An 18,419-nucleotide genomic window follows, 5' to 3' on the forward strand; every position below is an offset into this window, starting at 1 on the left:
AAGGCCCGCGGCAGCTTTCGCGTTGCTTTGGAGCTGAGTCAGCAAAAAACTCGGTTTCCCAAGAAACCTACAGGCAGATTGACGCGTGCGCGATCAAAGCTCTTTCTTTCCTGTTTCCCGGTTGACTCAACTTTGATATTTAGGTAACCGATTGGCTAACAGGTTCAGCCGGCCGGGCAACGTCAGCAGGGAAACGTGGCAGCTTGGGCGAGCCGTTGATCTCTCCGGACAGGATGGGGAGAAGGCGGAGCACCAGCGGAGGGAGGGGAAAGCGGCGCCAGCTGTTTTGTGGGCGGAGCGGCCGCGTAGAATTGGAATTTGAACTGACATTAGACATAGCGATTAGAAGGTAGATAAAAAAATGCCCCGTGGACAGAGTTTCGAGTCCAATGCCGGTGTAAAAGGAAAGTATTAATCTACAAAACATTTTGTGAATGCTGCCGGCAGATTGTTTATGTAAGTCTGTGCCTGATGGGGAGTGATAAGCACTCTGCATGTGGTTAGAGGCATTACTATTACTATTATTACTATTATTACTATTATTACTATTCTTAGTATTATTATTTTCGCAATTTAGAATAGATTATGAAACTGAAATTATGATGCAAAGTAAACCCTTACAGATTAATAGTACCCTGCTGTTTGCCTCTAAATAGCTGACATTGGGATTCAGTTCTTTATCCAATCCCATACTAACATGTCAAAAAGTTGCAACTATAAAATGTCAACCCACAAGCATTTCCTAAACGCCTTAAATATATTACCTGGTGAAATACCATTAGCTAGCTTATTCTGCACTGTTCTGTGTATTATTAATAGTTGATTACGGAATGATTTACAATAGATAATATAGTTTTCTATAATCCCTTTGTGCTGAAACATTTTCAAGTACCATGTTGAAACAAATGTGCTTTTTTATGTATATACAATTCTTCATATTTGGCATCTTCATATTTGACATAACACAGCAGAGGATAAAGTGAAAACATTCCTTGAGTATCACTTTCTTATAACATTTCCAGAACAAGCAAGGGTGGGGAAGTACCAGTTCTGTGAAAAATTTGGACGATATTAAGGACATTTAAGGAGACATTCTAAATATGTAAGCCACCTGTTTAACAGGAAAACTTAAGTATTTAGTTTACAATGTTTATGGCAAACTATGTTATATAAAGTAATATTAGTTTAATATCAACTTTAGCTACAGGTTTAATGCATGTTTACCTTAGATGCTGCTTCTGTGAGTTTAGCACAGGCATGGATAGATATCAATAGTAGAGACAGTATATTAGTAGAAAGTGCATTAAAATAGTGTCCTTGATCCAGTTAAAGTATGTCGAGAATTGGCATTAAGATGCATATTAGCTGGAAGTATGACTAGTTTGTTCCATTTGTTTTTAATGAGCTGTGTAATTAATTGCATATGTGTATTCATTCAACTATATGTCTAAATTTAATAGGACCTACCTTTAAGTAAATATGCAAAAGAATGCAGCTTTTGTCCAAACTAACATTAGGTGAATTAGAGTCATTGTTAGCTTTTTTTTAAAAAAGAACCACAATAACCCACCATCACTTCCCTGTATCTAATGCATTAGTTCTTATTTTTTGAAAGGTTGAAATTAAAGTCAGATTTAAATTATTACATGTGTGCATGTGTATGTGCATATACATATGAGAGTGAGCATGATGTAGTGGTTAAAGTGGTGGAGTAGGAGCAGGGAGACCCAGGTTCTAGTCCTCCCTTAGACATGAATACTGGCTGAGCAACCTTGGGCTAGTCATTCTCTCCCAGCCCTAAAAAAAAAAGCCTATCTATCCACCAGCCTGCACTGGATCAGCATGATAGATTACAGTCCGTAACCTTCAATGAAGAGGCCTTCATCCTGCAGTGGAGTGATCTAGATAGACAGACAGACAGACAGACACATACTGACACAGCCCTGCAATAGTTTCAAAAGCAAACATTAAAGATAATGTTCCTGAAAGTATACTAATTAGACTGGTTTCACTCACTTCATCAAGGTGAGCTGAGCGGTTACCTAGTTATACAGTATACAGGCATAATTTGCAGTTCCTAAAGAACACCCCATATAGTAAGAATGCCACAGTCGCTTAATGTTGACATAGCAGAGAATTTGTTAGCCACCAAGAAAACAGCACTCTTTTTAAGCTGTTAACAATTGCCAGCTTCTAGCACTAATATTAGGCAGCTCAAATTCCAAGTTCTAAATTTTACATCTCACTGATTTCCAGTGCATGGGTACCATGAACACACAGACCTAACAAAAACAGGAACAACTGTACCCTTTGCTCCTGAAAAATGTCAGAATAAACAAATGCAAATGAATAAATGCCGTTATAAATGTAATTATAATGTGCAGTAACATCTCAAGCTAAATTTCTGAAAGTATTTTAAAACAGGTTGAAGAAATAGCTGTTGACCCCAAAATAATACCATCATGTTTGCTTTACAGAACAAAGGCAGTGTCCAAATAACAACAGCCATGCATAATTATTAACAGTCCATATTTCCACAGAGATGGCAAGCTATAATTATATCTCAGAATGTCAGGGTATTCTTATCTCACCCTCTTCGGAGGCAGAAATAGGTTGTTTTCTACATGTAGTCTCTCCAGGCAACAGTTTACTTATCCTTAATCTAGAAGATACCATCCAGCAGGTAATACCCCCTATCTCATATCCAACCCCCATCTCCATTTCTCAAATGCCATCCTTCCCTGCACCATCTGAGAAGACAGCTTTCATCATAATCATTGGGTGTGCCATTCCAAAGGATGAAACTGATTATCTGGACCCTTTTCAGTCGGGGTTCAGGCCTGGATAGGGGACAGACAGAAACAGCATTGATCACGCTTTTTGATGACCTCTGGCAGGAGCGAAATGGGGTAGTGCATCCGTCCTCACTCTACTTGATCTCTTGGCAGCCTTCAATACCACTGACCGTGGTATCCTTCTGGAGTGGTTTCAGGGGTTGGGAGTGGGGGGCACTGTGGTGTCCTGGTTCACTTCCTTCCTCTGTGGCCGTTCCCAGTCAGTGTTGATAGAGAGTGAGATTTGTGGGGTTCCACAGGGTTTGGTACTTTCTCCGCTTCTGCTTAACACCGGGTGAGATCATCCGTCACCATGGGGTGAGATACCATCAGTATGCTGATGAGACTCAGCTGTGTATCTCAGCCCATGGGGAGTTAAGTGATGCCATGTCCTCCTCCTTGCAGGGCCTGGAGGCTGTGGAGGTCTGGATGGGGAGCAGTGGGTTGAAACTGAACCCTGGCAAGACCGAATGGCTCTGGGTTTGGAGTTCTCTGACCCTCTTTGGTCTTGGATGAGGTTGCACTGCTCCAGATGGACCTGGCGCGTAATCTGGGGGTTCTTGTGGACTTGAGTCTCCTGCTCAAGGAGCAGGTGGCAGTTGTGGCCAGGAAGGCCTTTGCACAACTGCAGGTTGTGCGCCAGTTATGCCCTTTCCTGGGCCAACAGGCCCTGCTCACAGCCCCCCACACCCTAGTCACCTCCCGCCTTGACTACTGTAGTATGCTCTACATGGGGCTGCCCTTGAAAAATATATGGAAGCTTCAGTTGGTTCAGAATGCGGCAGCCCGCATAGTTTTGTGCAAGCCTAGATTTGCACATGTGTCACCTCTCTTGCAGAAGCTGCATTGGCTGCCGATTTGCTTCCTGGTCCACTTCAAGGTGCTGGTTGTCACCTTTAAAGCCCTACATGGCTTGGGGCCAGGTTATTTGAAGGGCCACCTTTTCCCAGTTTCATCTGCCCAACCCATCAGATCAGGCCAGCAGGGTATGTTTCGGGTCCCCCCTATTAAGGAAGTCCATCTAATGGGACCTAGAAGAAGGGCCTTCTCTGTGGTGGCTCCCTCCCTGTGGAACATTATCCCCACAGAGATAAGACTGGCCCCCACCTTGATGCTCTTCTGCAAGGCCCTGAAGACATGGTTTTGCCAGCGGGCCTGGGGATCCCAGGTAAACATGGAGCCCATCAAATGGCTAGTGTAAATGTATTGTTGTCCTCAGGGGGATGGAGGGTGGAGTGGGTCTTGTATTTGGGATTTTTATTCTTGTAAGCTGCCCAGAGTCACTGAGTGAGTTGGGCAGCCATGTAAATTGCTCAAATAAATAAAATAAATAAATAAATGAGAGACATGTAGTTTGGTGGTCATCTCTACTCCTGTTCCAATGAGCCCAACTTGAAGGCCAGGTGGCTGGATTGGTGTTAGATAGAGGGAAATGCTACCAATTTTGTACCTGTTATGCAAATTGGATCTGTGATCCCTAAACTTTGCCAGGAAAGAAAGGGAGCTGTCAAAAAAATACATTATAGTGTGTGTTTAACCTCTGAGTACCATTTCCTAAAGGAGGTAAAATAATAGTATCATGTTTAGAAGTGATACTCAAAATATTTGAGTTTTTTGTGTTCATCACAGCAGTCTCTTCTATCCTTTGTGGAGATTTTGAGTGCATTTAAAAATGCAAATTACTTTACGCTAAGATTAGGTCCTGGTGTATACTCTTCATATTCTTGTGCATTGTTAATTAAGTCTATGGTGCAATTTGCTACAAATGTTTGAATTGATTGGTTTGACCTGTTGCTGTAGTTCTTTTATCCCTTTACCATTTCAAATGTAGTAGTAATAATAAACTGTAGTAATAATAAAACCTGAGCAAGGATGTGTGTATGATTTGTAATTAATCTTTTGTTCTTGTGTTACTGAGGATCTTATTTAGAAATGCAAGGAGATAATTCAACCCTTTCTGCACTTCATTAGAATTTGTTGTTTCAAACACTGTAATTTCCATCAACTTAAAGAACACACAGACTCTGTTGATTACTGTATCTTTCTGAGGACAACATGGCTACGCTTAAAAATGGGGTTGTCACAGGCTTTCCCACATGGAATACTCTTTAACCTTGACTTGCTACTGTATACCTACCTAATTAAATGTATACTTTATGTATGTAAAATTCAAATATTCATTTCTCCCAAACAGCTGTTTTTGTGCGAGCCTTATGTTTATTGCTGTAGGGTATTACTAATGCTAGAGAAACTTATGTGCAATTATTTCATATAACTCTCCACTGTATTGCCAACTTACCAGCACAGAAATGGTATCAATTCCTGACAGATTAGAAATTCTGCTGCTTTTCAAGTTACTATCTAGGAAAGCTCTTACTAACTTCTGTTTGTTACTAGCTGATATTTGTTAGGTTTGATTGGGTTGGCATTTTATACTTTTTTTTTTTCATAAATTAACATTTATAAAATGTTAGTACTAAATTGATAATAAATTCCTCTAGGTAAAGGCTGCAAATTATAACCTTTTTTCTACCAGTCCTAAATAGTTAGGAATTGCCTTGTAATTGTGTGTTCTATGACTGAGTTCTGTAATTGTTCTTTTGTTTTCAAAAATTAAGTTACACTTCTACTATTCCTTTCCTTTATTCATTTCATCAGATATGTTTGCACATCTGTGTATCAGCATACAACCCACATCCTGGCAATGGGTTCCTTCCTGGATATTTAGAAGGCGCTCCCGAGGTAAAAGCCCCTAGATACTTTTAAGCAACAGTAGTAAAATATTAGGAGTTATTCTGGCTTGCTAATCTTTGCTTTCAGTGTAAAACTAAAAACATGGGGAAATTGAGCATTCTTGCACTTCCAGCAACAGTTTTCTTGCATTTATCGTTTTCAAAAGGTGAAAAACTGTCCAAAGATTCAGCTTCTCAGATAATAAATCCTAATGTATCAATGGTTAAGAATATTATTCAGTGCTAACAATTAATCCAAATCTAGTGGGTATTTATGAATGTAATGTAAACACTAATGCAGAGGACTTGTGCCAACTTCTATTTCCCTCTAGCCTCCTACCTGTGAGGAAGATATGATTGGTGCTGTCCTTTCAGCACCAAACAGAAATGTTCCTTTTTTGTTCAGACACTAATTGTTTTAATGATTGAATTCTCTTTATATTTGCTAAATGAATATTATCTTATTTATCTTACAACAACATTAACAATATCTTTGTGTGTGTGTGTGTGCATATATGTGTGTATATGTGTGTAAAGCTTAATCGTTTTCTGGTGTACACTGCTCATTCTTACCAACCGTTATGTTTTCATAAATATTCTATAAATAGCAATCAAACCTAATCAAAAGACAGAAGTAAAAGGATTTATTTAACAACAATACTAATATTGCCTCAAATAGATGTATCTGATACTCTCTGAAAGTGTATAAAGTTAAACTCTGTATATAAAAAGATATCATTAAAAGTAAAAGGTAATGAACATCTTAGAGTTTTAATTGTAGCATTCAATATTTATTTTTAATGATATTTTTATTCTTGTGTTTTTACTGTAGTTTTGTAAGCCTCACAGAGCCATTAAGGAAATAGCTGGCATATATGTTTTCTAAATCAGTACAAGTAAATAAAGAAACATTTCACTGAACTTTCCCAGAATTATAATAGAATCTACATGCAACAGCCCTGTGTTCCCAATCACACTGCACTTTACAAACATAGCTAATAGATATAGTTGGCTGATATGTAGAGTTCAGTAAGATACAATTTAGCAGATAAACCATGCCATTTTTAGAATGACAGATCCAAATATATTTGTGTTGCATATATTCATTGTGAAAATTATCATAATTTTAACTTAAATTATTTCCTACATTCACGTGTCAGCTTATACCCTGATGTCAAATTACTGGGAGAATTTTATATTTATTCAGATCATGTATAACCACAATACTAACTACATAAACACACACAAAACCTAGCTGGGTATCAAACTGTGTCCATGCATTTTTTAACAGAACCAAATTTAAGGATTTAAAAATCTTATAATTCTTTATGTGGAATAAAGAACTGGCCCATGGACCTCATTCATTCATTCATTCATTCATTCATTCATTCATTCATTCATTCATTCATTCATTCATTCATTCATTCATTCTATAGGCCACCCAACTTTATCATGAATTTTGATAAAGCCTTTGCACCTAGTCTAAAGGCCTAAAGGGGATCCTTCTCCAAAATCCTATCTACTTGGGGTTGGGGGGGAGGCGAGAAGACATAGGGAGCTTTTTCCTTCCCATCTCAGGATTTTTGCCCCTGGTTGACACAATTATCCCAAAAGGCAACAGTACACAGTGCAACAATTGCATAGGTTTATTTAATTAAAGACTGAAATACAGTTGTCCTTTTAATACATTTCCCAGTTCTAGCACAACTATTTAAAGATACACTTGGCTGATCACAGTTTAGCAGAGAGGTTATCTAAATTAATAATCAGATAATTACCAAAAGCTGACTTGTAGCTCCTTGATTCCAGAAAGATTTCCCAATGTGGAAAAGATAGCAAGCAAAATAGTAGAGTCGGACACGACTTAACGACTAAACAACAACAACAAAATAGTAGGCAAACAGCAACAAACAAAATAGTGAGCTATAGAATGGAGAAGTGCTTACACGCTACACCCACACCCTTACATACTTCACTCACTTCTCCCAGTTTAAACACACAGAACTCTTAATCTCCTATTCTGTAACTTAAAAGTGTTAAAACTCTGACCAGCTGGTATTAATCAATCTTGTCATGAAATACAATGTAGAACACAATATGAGGAGGGGTCTAGCTGTTCTTGGGTAGTTCTTGATCATGGAAGTTCATGTCCTGATTCTTGGTATTTTTATCCAGCAGTCATACTTTGATCTTCTTTGGGTTTTTGGCACACCATTTAGTCCACTCTAGCATGCTGTTGCATTTCCAGGTACCTGTGTATTCAGACAGACTGCATGTATTTTGTTAGACTGTGTATTCATCATATAGTTCCTTAAGCTCATTATCTATCATGATCACTAAAAAAGGTAATTTGCTGGGCAAAGGGTTTCATTCTGTTCAAACATTGATTCTCTCTGGTTTAGCTAGCCCTCAGTTTCTGTGTATTCAAAGTATCTTTCCAATATAATCCTCAGAGAAAAATGAGGGGAGGATTTCTTTTTCTTTGGAAGATACATCCTCAAGGCTTCACTCTGACCTAACTTTCTCTTTAAAAAGAACAGATACTATTAAAATTCACCAACATTCCTTTCATTCCTCACTTTTCCTGACAAAATGTGAAAGCTGAATAGATTTGGCTCCTTCAGATACTATCTTGACATTCCTGGAAGAGCAGTTTCTGCATTGCTACATGGGTGGGAGGAGGAGAATGTTTATACAAGCTCTACATAATGCTGGCATGCACCTATAAACATGCATCCTGCATGCCAACAAAATTATCAGAGCCAAAAAACAAAACAAAACTCCAATTCTATCCTTATTTGGGAATAAGTGCTACTAGATCCACATAGGGATTGAAAGACAATTGTTTAAAGTTGTTTTTCAATTGGATATTTACCTTTGGTTGGACCCAGATTATTCATACTTAGAGTAGAGCAACTGAAATCAGTTTGACATAAATTTAGTCATGAATAGCCTGAGACCAATAAATGTCAGTTGAACTAGTCTCATGACTAAGTTTGTATTCAAATCAATGTCTTCTTGAAGATACAGTTCTTTGCCCGCTTATTTAGGAATAAAGCACATGGAATCGAACAATATGCTATGTGCTGCATTATAAGATTAAGCACCAGAAATCAGTTCACCTTATTTACCAATATATTTTAAGTAAATATAGGATAAAATCATGATCTATGTGATTATTTTACAGTTCTCAAAGAGGACAATTTATTTATTTAAATAGATATATTTATGCAGGAAAACGTATTCCAGATAATGTTTCAAACAATCTTAATAAATCTAGCTAGACTAGAAGTAATTAAATAGCTAAGTGGTTAGGTTAAATTTTTCCTTCATGGCCCAAATAAATTTGTTGTTTCATGATTATTTAGCACCTGGGAGACAAATAGTCAATATAATACTTCATAAAATTAGCATACTAAATTGTCATCATGAATTATTTTTTTAAATTATGGAAGGCCAATCCAAGCAGGTTAAAGTTTCATACAGCAAAGAAATCTGATTTGTAGAAAGGATGTTATTCTGCTAATGTAACTAGTATGCATATCCTAGATTATCCAATTGCTCCCACTCACAAACCAATATTAATGATATCTGTCTTTGTAAAGATAAAATTGGGGTTGACTCCCAATGACTTTAGAGACTTGTCCATGTAGCTTTCTTGGCAACAAAATGAAAGTGATTTGCTACTGCCTTCTACCAAAATATTTTAAAAATTTCCCCATCTATCCTACACCTCTGGATTCCCTGGACATCTCCTATCTAAATAATAACCAGGCACAGGCCTGCTAAGCATCACAGGCCAACCAAAATCAATCAGGTACTGTTATCTGGTGAGACACATCTGTATTCTGCAAAAATTCTTAAATGAAAATAATAAAACCGTATTAATAAAAGGACCATAAACAATTCCTTTTTAGACTTGGCGCAAAATGGGTTTTCTGGTCAATTAAGAGCTCATGTTCATACTATATTGCACGATCCTTTTTCAAAAAGGTTTGAAGAAGAGATAGTAGATACATTTAGAAAATAGCAAAAGAGCAAAAGTGGGAATACTCTAATATATAGCTAGAACTATATTAGGTTATGAACTATATTACAATTATAGAATTAATTTAAAAAGTCAATCTCAAACAATAGGATTATACCTCTAATTAAGTGATCTGAATGCTGTAAGCCTTTTTATAAATAAATGATTAAAAAAAACATGTTGGGACAATACACTATAACAATAAATATATGTAAGTATTTTTCATTAATCATAACACTGTCCAATAAAGTTGGACTTTTTAGATGACTTCTTCAGTGGCTTGCATTTACATAAAAAATCTTTTATAATTTGCACAAGGGTTACATGAGTTCATGAAAGCAGTTACGTCTTTAAATAAACCACAACCTGACTTGCAACTGCTAAGACAGTAACATAAATGGGTGATTCTTCTATTTTACTCAGAAAACATCCAAATAGAAACTGCACAATACCTGACTTTATAAAAATAGACTTCTTCTTGTTCAACAAAAAGCAAGTGCAATGGTGAACTATTCTGTTTAGATCATGCTGGTATTACTGGCACGATGAGACTTAGAAAAATGGACGGAACCCTGGTGCAAAGCACCAGGAATGTGAAGACCTAAAACATGCAGCAATTTTATCCACAATACCAGAAACTCTTTTCAGGCACGTTGCCATTTTTTTAAAAAAAGCCTAGATTTACATGTCAAGATGCAAAAGGCCTAAAGGAACAATTTAAAGTGACCTCTATCTAGGTGGACTGGTTGGTCAGTCTTTTTATCACAAATGACTCAAATGATGGAAATTCAATAGTTCTTCACTGACTCAAGTTTGCAGAATTAGTTAAACCGAGAAAATTAACTTAATAACTTATAATTATAAGAATGTAATGTTGCATTTGGGAAGAAGTCACATCAAAATTTACTTTTGAGAAAACATTCATAGGATTGCTTGTGAAGGCTGTTTCTGCATTTTCTATCATAGCTTAGAAGAAATGGCAAAATAAATAGGCTAGTAACCATAAGGAAAAGGAAGAGTGAATAAGACTGCAGTCCTTCATCATATAGGATTATGTTCCTGTGAGTTAAGTGGGAATTGCATTTCAATACGTATGAAAAAAATTGGGCTGCAAATCTGTTTCTCCCTCTTCTATTGTTAGTTGTTATTCTTGTTCTTTTACAATAAAAAGAAAAAAAAAACTTTCCAGCTGTTTTAATTTAAAAACTTAACATTTAAGAAACATTTGAACTCCTTAAAAGTATTTCTAAGGATACTTCCCAGAAGGAACCAGATACTACATGCAAAGTACAGGCTCTAATTTTCAAGAAAAAACCTCCCAGACTTCCTGAATTTGGTTTCAGTTTTAGTCACCCAGATTTTAAAAGTTAAAGTTTTGTTCAAGCCAAGCTTGACTTCTGGTGATTTCATAAAGATATCCATGCAGTTTTCTTGGCCATCCTATGAAAGTGGTTTGCCATTGCCTTCTTCTGTGCCCCTTTCTAGCCTAAAGCCATCTGATTCCCTGGAGGTTTCCCACCCAAATACTAACCAGATGCTGCCACCTATTGAGATCATCTCCACATTACCAATGAAGTATGTGTTGCAAATGTCTTTTCAGAGAAATAATCTCTTCTTGGGCCATCAATGTACTGATGTTAATATATATAAAATAAGGGCAAGTTAGGTGCCAATGGCAGCCCAGCTGACCAGAACACCTTAATTAATAAAGCACATTTAGTTCAAATCATCTATTATCCCAAACCATTTCCTGACATTAAATTTGATTACATGGTTAAGATAATAGCAGAAATTCTTGCTGATTTTCTGAAAATTTTCAAATTACAGTGGCTGAGTTTCACTTCATACTAAGAAATTATTATTAACCAAGATTATTTGAATAACTAAAAATGATTGATTTAATATATAACACTACACAACGAAGAAGCACACTGCATTATGGGCTAATGCGATATGTCAACAAAGTCATAATGTGATATTTCATGACCAATTAAGATAATTGCTCACCTGAAATGGGAATTAATATAGAAAGAAAAATCCTGAAATGGTTAAAACAAAAGCAGTAACTCAAGAATATAGTCTGCTGGATACATAAACCATGCTTTAGAATTATAGCTATAAATCTAAGTCATGTTTTTGTATCATGTGGCAATATGGCAATAGTAGGGCAGCTACATCTGAGCTGCAAAAATCAATTTTCCATCTCTCTGCCATCTAGCGATTGTCTGGCTTTTTGCAACCCCAGAGATGATAGCCCTTGCAATTACATAGGAAACAGATCGTCTCCTGGGAAAGTGATTGTTTTACATTTATTTTAAAATTCCAGATTCAGTATATGTTTTCTCTTTATAATAAATCAGTTTATTGTTGTAGCAGATTATAAAACTGGCACAATACATAAAACATTAAACCTAATTATCATAATTTTATTTATTTTAATTTTAATTTTCTGTCTGGAATAACAGTACTAATATAACTAAAATGGAATAAATCTGAGCCTAAAAGTACAGCCTAGCCAGAGGTCTGGAAGGTCTAAGAGGAACATATCTCTTTCTCATTTTAAAACATAACAACATAAAAATGGTCATTTGATAATTAATACAAGGGTGTGCATCTGCCAATGAAACATTTACACATGGTGCTTCAGAGTCCTTAATGTTCATAATTTAACCCAGTATTTTTTCTCCACCTTAAAAGGGAAATGTAAGACACCTGTTCCTGGGGGACTTTGTGGAATCTCCCATCAAGTTATGCTCAGAGCATAGTTTGGAAGCATAAGCTGGTGAATGCCTTCTGTGATGGTACACTGGTAAGTGTTGCAAAAATAATCTGTTTTTCTTGATCTGAGGATTACTAAGGGAGAACTTTGATCATTGGACTAAGCCTGCATCTGACCAGCAGCCCACTCTAAAAGTCAGTCATGAATCTTTTCTCTAACCCAGAATTTAAATTCCTTTAGTGAGGGCAAGGAGAATACTTGCACAATAAGATATTTATTTGCCCACTGTTTTCTTTCCCAGTGCCAATCGCAATTGGTAATCTGGGAGTGTGGCAAGTTTTTTACAACGTTTTAGTAATATCATGTGGGCTTTACCAGATATTGATGACAGTCCTGTCTCCATTCTAACGTGTGGCAAGGTGCAGGAATGGAAGACCCAAGATGTTCCTTAAAAAGTTATTCTGGACTATTTCCAGATGAGCAGCTATAGTCTCATTTCACCTCTAAATTTCTAACCTGTATATTCCAGTATTTTTCTCTGGAATATTCTGAGTGTGTGGGCAATTAACTGACCTCCTCTGGAACAGAAAACATTAGAATAATGTGCACTGAGTATTGGGCAGTTCTTAAGATTACATTACAGTGTATCGTCCAGTAAAATTATAACTTTACCAAGTAATAGGTATTGTAATCATTGTTCATCATTGTAATAGGAACAATTATTACAGAGATTTTGGATTATTTCAATGCTGAGATTCAGCACCTTATTTTAGCTATTTTTGGTGATGGGGTTTATTAAGCTATAGTACCCCTATAGGTCAAATGAGAAACTCAAAGAATGCTATCTCTATCCTTCATGCAGAAAATTAAAACTTTTGCAATCTTTTCAAGACTGAAAGCTCCAATATTATATTAGCTACCAATACACAGACATGTCAACTCAGAATTTCTTCTGGCTTTATATAAAAGATCTAGTAAAATATATTGCTAATGTCACTTCAAACTCCTCAATACATCCTTAACATTGGTCTCCTGAGTACCAAAAGGGAAGTTAAAAGGTTACTTAGCTAGAGATTATGATGTTGCTAGGCTCCAAGCATTATTTATGTTGACATAAAGGTCACCCTTCATGAGGATATATTTAAGCAAAAAGAGCTGAAAAGTAAGTTATTTCACATGGGATATTTTGCCTAAATAGGTACTGGGGGCAATACCCCTACTCATATGCATTGCTAATTTAGGAATTCCCACATCTATTTTGATGCAACTTTCAGTGCATGTAGACTGTGAAAAAGTTAGTGAACAAAGCTTGCTATAAGGAAATGCAGTTAGTACTTTTAGTTAGTACTCCATAACTTCTTGCACTGATACAATGACTTTCATCAATGGAAAAGAACAGGAGATAATTCCCCTTCCACACTGCACTTCCCCCTTTCTCCAGATTTTCTCTAAATGGTTAGGGGACCATCCAAAGGAGGATTCAGGGACAGCACAACTTCATAGGATGAAGTGAATGGTTATTTATATGGCACTGGCTTTTATCCAATTTTTATAGGGAATTTATGTTTGAAGTGCCCTAGACTGTTTTCTTCTACCATTTCTGAAACTCTTCTATCATTTTTTCCAGATGATTTGTAAGAGTTGCCATATAACATATAGATTAATTCATCACATATCTTGAATATCTATAAATCCATGCTTCCACTAATATACAGTACAGTTACAATCTCTTATAACATTGCCTCAGCAATGTAAAAAAATCAGAAAATGCAGAATGTCACATAAAATATTATTTTAATAAAATATGATTTACCCAATGTATCATACTTCTTCAAATTTTTGTTCTTTTCTAAATATTCCTACAAAAATAATTGACAGTGGTATTTTATAAATTAGAATGAATACTGCTATTTGTGATAACAGTTTTTTCTCCAAGTACAAACATATTTTGTAAACAGGAATACTTATTATGTCCTGAAACTACACATCATACAGTTTCAACCACAGTATATTAATTCTAATTAATGTATAGTTTTATTAACATTGGGCATAACCTAAGAACCAACATTCAAAATCCATCATCTTGCACTGGTAGGGTTTTCCTGTCACTTTTAGAAGGATATAAACAAACACATGATGAATGCAGACTAAATCTGAAGTACTCTGATGCCTTTCAAGCAAGACAATTAATTTGTATCATTAAACCATCAAACAATGCTGAAAAGGACACAAATTAAGTTAATATGGGATTCTTTATCAGAGTAGTACCATCCCTAAGAATAAGAAATTAATATTTACTATTAGACATGGAAAAGGTGGAAATTAGTTCTGGTTCCTCTTTTTCCATTTTTAATGACTTTCTATTTAAGTATGAAGATAAATATGTTCAGCACAAAAATGGGAAAACAGAGTGTTTTACAAAATTAGCAACATTGTAGGTGGAAACACGGTTACAACTCAATATATTTTGCAAAACCTTTGGTCTAATTCAATCACTTCTTTGTAAAATATAGATCCTACCAATTAAGAAGAGCAATTAATAGCAAAGGAATCTTATCAATATTAAATAAAATGTTATACAAAACACATAATAAGCACAACTTTTTGGAAAATAAGGCAGAAATAATAAAGAGAGAGATGAAAAAAGATTTAGATAATGTGGCATTACTGGAATTAGGAGAGAAAGAATTCTATTTGAGACTGAGAGCAGTTCCAGAGGAATCTGGTGAAAATATTAGGGAGTGGGTTGTTGAATCCTTAATAAAATTTTTGGAATGGGATGAAGAAGATATGGATGCAAAAGTGGACAACGTGTACAGAATTAATATAAGATATGCAAAGCTAAGAAATATACCAAGAGATATACTTGTGCACTTTGTCAGGAAGAAGACAAGAGACCAGGTTCTACAACATTTTAATACTAAGCTAAGGATTAACAACTCAGATGTAATACTGCTTAAAGAAATACCTATCAGAATATTGCATAAGAGAAAAGAATACACCTTCCAGACTGACTCAAACTCAAACAGAAAAAGATACCATTTCATTGGGATAAATTGAAATGAGTGATCTTAACTTTTAAGCAGCAGAGATTTTGACTTAACTCAGTCCAAAAGGCAAGAGATTTCCTTGAAAGATTTAAAGAGGAATTGGAAGAGATGCAAGTGGATCAAAAGGAAGGAACTATGCACCAAATACAGCAACAGAGTGAGGAAGAGACTACTATGCTGGGAGCTACTGGTATAGACTTTTCTAAGTTTAGAATATAAATATGGATTTTAAATGCCTAATGTGGAAATAAATGGGGTGAATATTCCGCACAAAAGAAAAAAGGGTATTATTTGAAAAAGTTAAAATAAGTAATTTGTTTACGGGAAACACATAAGAAAAAAGGACAAAAATATTTGATTTATAATAATCTGGGACAAGAATTTATTTTGGCAGGGAAAAGTAAGAAAAATGAAGTTGTTTTGTATATAAACCCACAATCAGTCAAATATTGACTAATAATTATGGCAGATATGTGGGGGCTGAAATTAATTTGAATGAAACCAAGGTTCTCATATTAGGAATATATGCCCCTAATGATAACAAAGCTATATTCTGCAAAGAACTTATGGAAAAACTAATAGACTTGCCATATGAAAATTGGTGTTTATTGGGAGACTAGAATGGAATGCTTTGCCCATAAAAAGATAGAATTTCTATGAAAGGAATTAAAACAATCTAATTTTTTGAAATGATGGATAATTTTGAACTTACAGATATGTGGAGATATAAAAATTGTGATTCTAAAGAATATACTTATTTTTCTGAGAGACACAAATTTTTCTCAAGAATAAGTATCTTTTGGATTTCTAAAAACCTTGTTACATGTGTTAATAAAGTGCCAAAGACTTTTTCAGATCATAACCCAGTGACTTTAATATATAAGAGGAAAGTTGGAACTTATAGATCGATGCTAAATGAAACTTTATTACAAAAGAAATCAATAATAGAGGATTGTAAAAGAAATTGAAATAATTTTTTCAGAATAATCTTAATAAAGACACTGACATAAGGACAGTATGGGATGCCAGCAAAGATTTTATGAGAGGCCAATTTATACAACAAAACAGTAAATTGAAAAGACAAAGACAAGAGAAGATGTAAATGATTTTAATGGACATAAAGATGAAAGAACTAAGGAGATCTCCAGGAAGGAAAAATGTCTCACAGCAAATTAAAATTTTACAATGCCAGCTTTCTATGTTAACAATTAAAGAAATGGAAATAAAAATGAACTTTGCAAAACTGAAGAACTTTGACCCAGCAAACAAACTAGGGAAACGGTTGCCATGTAAACTGAGAAAGGAAAGTGAGAAGAAAACAATATTAAAAATACAAAATGGGAAAACTGCAGTAACAAACAATGTAAGTATGCAAAGAATATTTCATCAGTACTATACAAAACTATATCAAGGAGAAGAAATCTCCCCAACAAAAGTGGATGAACATTTAAAGAAACAGAATTTACCAAAGATAACAGATAAACAAAAGCAGATGATGAATGGACCTATAACAGTAAGAGAAGTCTGTGAGACTACAAAAAAGATTAAAATAGGGAAAGCTCCTGGCCCAGATGGATTGCTGGCTTCCTATTATAAACATTTCAAAGATGAATTGTTACAACCTCTTCAGAAAATTATGAATTCTATTCTAGATAATGGAAGGATACTGGATAGTTGGGCAGGTGCAAAGATAGCATTGATTCCTAAAGAAGGGCAAGACCTGATCTTACTGAAAAATTACCAATATCTTTATTGAATAATGATTAAAATATTTACAATGATCTTAGCTGAAAAGATGAAAAATGCCTTGCAAGACTTTATTCATAAAGATCAATGTGGCTTTTCGTCTAAAATGCAACTAAGGGATAACATAAGAAATATTCTTAACATATTAGACTATTTGGAGCAGTATTATGAAAAACAAGCTGCGTTGATATTCCTTGATGCGGAAAAAGCATTTGATAATTTGAACTGGAGTTTTCTGTTTCAAATTTTAGAAGATATGGATTTTGATGAAAATTTTATTACATGGCTGAAAAAAATATATATTTCACAAGGGCCACAAATTATAGTTAATGGGGAATTGACTAAACCCTGTGAAATACAGAAAAAAACAAAAGAAGGATGGCTGCTTTCACCACTGTTAATTCTGGCCCTTGAAGTTTGGAACAGGGACATAAGACATGACGAGAGACTAACTGAAGTGAAGGTGGAAAAAGAAGTATATAAATTAAGAGCATTTGTTGATGACTTGGTTTTAAATTTGGAAAATCCTATGGAAGGAATAGAAACATTAATGGAAAAACTAAAGGAATTTGGTGCATTGGCTGGATTTAAAATGAATAATGAGAAAACAAAGATGTTAACAAAAAATATGAGGATAGAAGTTCAAAAAGAATTGATTGTAAAAACTGTTTTCAGATTGAGGAAAAAAGTAAACTATCTAGATATTACCATGACTAATATGAACACTGTATGTTATTTCAAAATAATTATATTAAAGTATGGAATGAAATTAACAGATTACGTTAAAATGGGAAAAGTTACAATTATCATTGTTGGGAAGAATTTCTGTGGTAAAAATAAATGTACTACCTAGATTGGTATTTTTATTTCAAACAATACCAGTTTTGAGAAATGATCCATCTTTTAAGCAATGGCAAAAAGATATATTCAGATTTATATGGCAGGGGAAGAAACCAAGGGTTAAAAATAAAATTCTCCAAGATGCAAAGAGGACTAGGACTCCCCATCTACTTTCCTGTCCAAACAAAGCCTTACAATCAGCCAATACCCCTTTGAACATAAAACACTTGCCCCAAGCCAGATTTGGACCCACTGGCCTAGCAGTCTGTCAGAACTCACCTCCTCCCCCAACACAGCCCCCTCTTACTTAAGGGGAGAGATTTAGTGGATGTTTTCCAACCAGCTAGTGGTGTTTGGTGGGAGAAGAGGGAAATAAAGCTAGGTAATACACCAATCTCTATTCTTAACGTGGCCTGTACTTTGTAAACAAAGGCAGTACCATTTGCTGGCTCCCTGGCTACGTCAGGAAAA

General features: G+C 35.3%; 1 long non-coding RNA gene across 1 annotated transcript; it reads left to right on the forward strand.

The window, feature by feature from the left end:
- The first annotated feature begins 348 nt into the window (after positions 1-348).
- LOC148216980 (uncharacterized) lies at positions 349-12,500 on the forward strand. Its single transcript, XR_015794897.1, has 3 exons — positions 349-456; positions 5,493-5,576; positions 12,291-12,500. It is a non-coding gene; the product is annotated as an uncharacterized LOC148216980 (long non-coding RNA).
- The last annotated feature ends 5,919 nt before the right edge of the window (positions 12,501-18,419 follow it).

Source organism: Python bivittatus, unplaced genomic scaffold (genome assembly GCF_059951505.1).
Source record: "Python bivittatus isolate LINGU-HERP-01145 unplaced genomic scaffold, Pbiv_v1 ctg000020_np1212, whole genome shotgun sequence".
NCBI lineage: Eukaryota > Metazoa > Chordata > Lepidosauria > Squamata > Pythonidae > Python > Python bivittatus.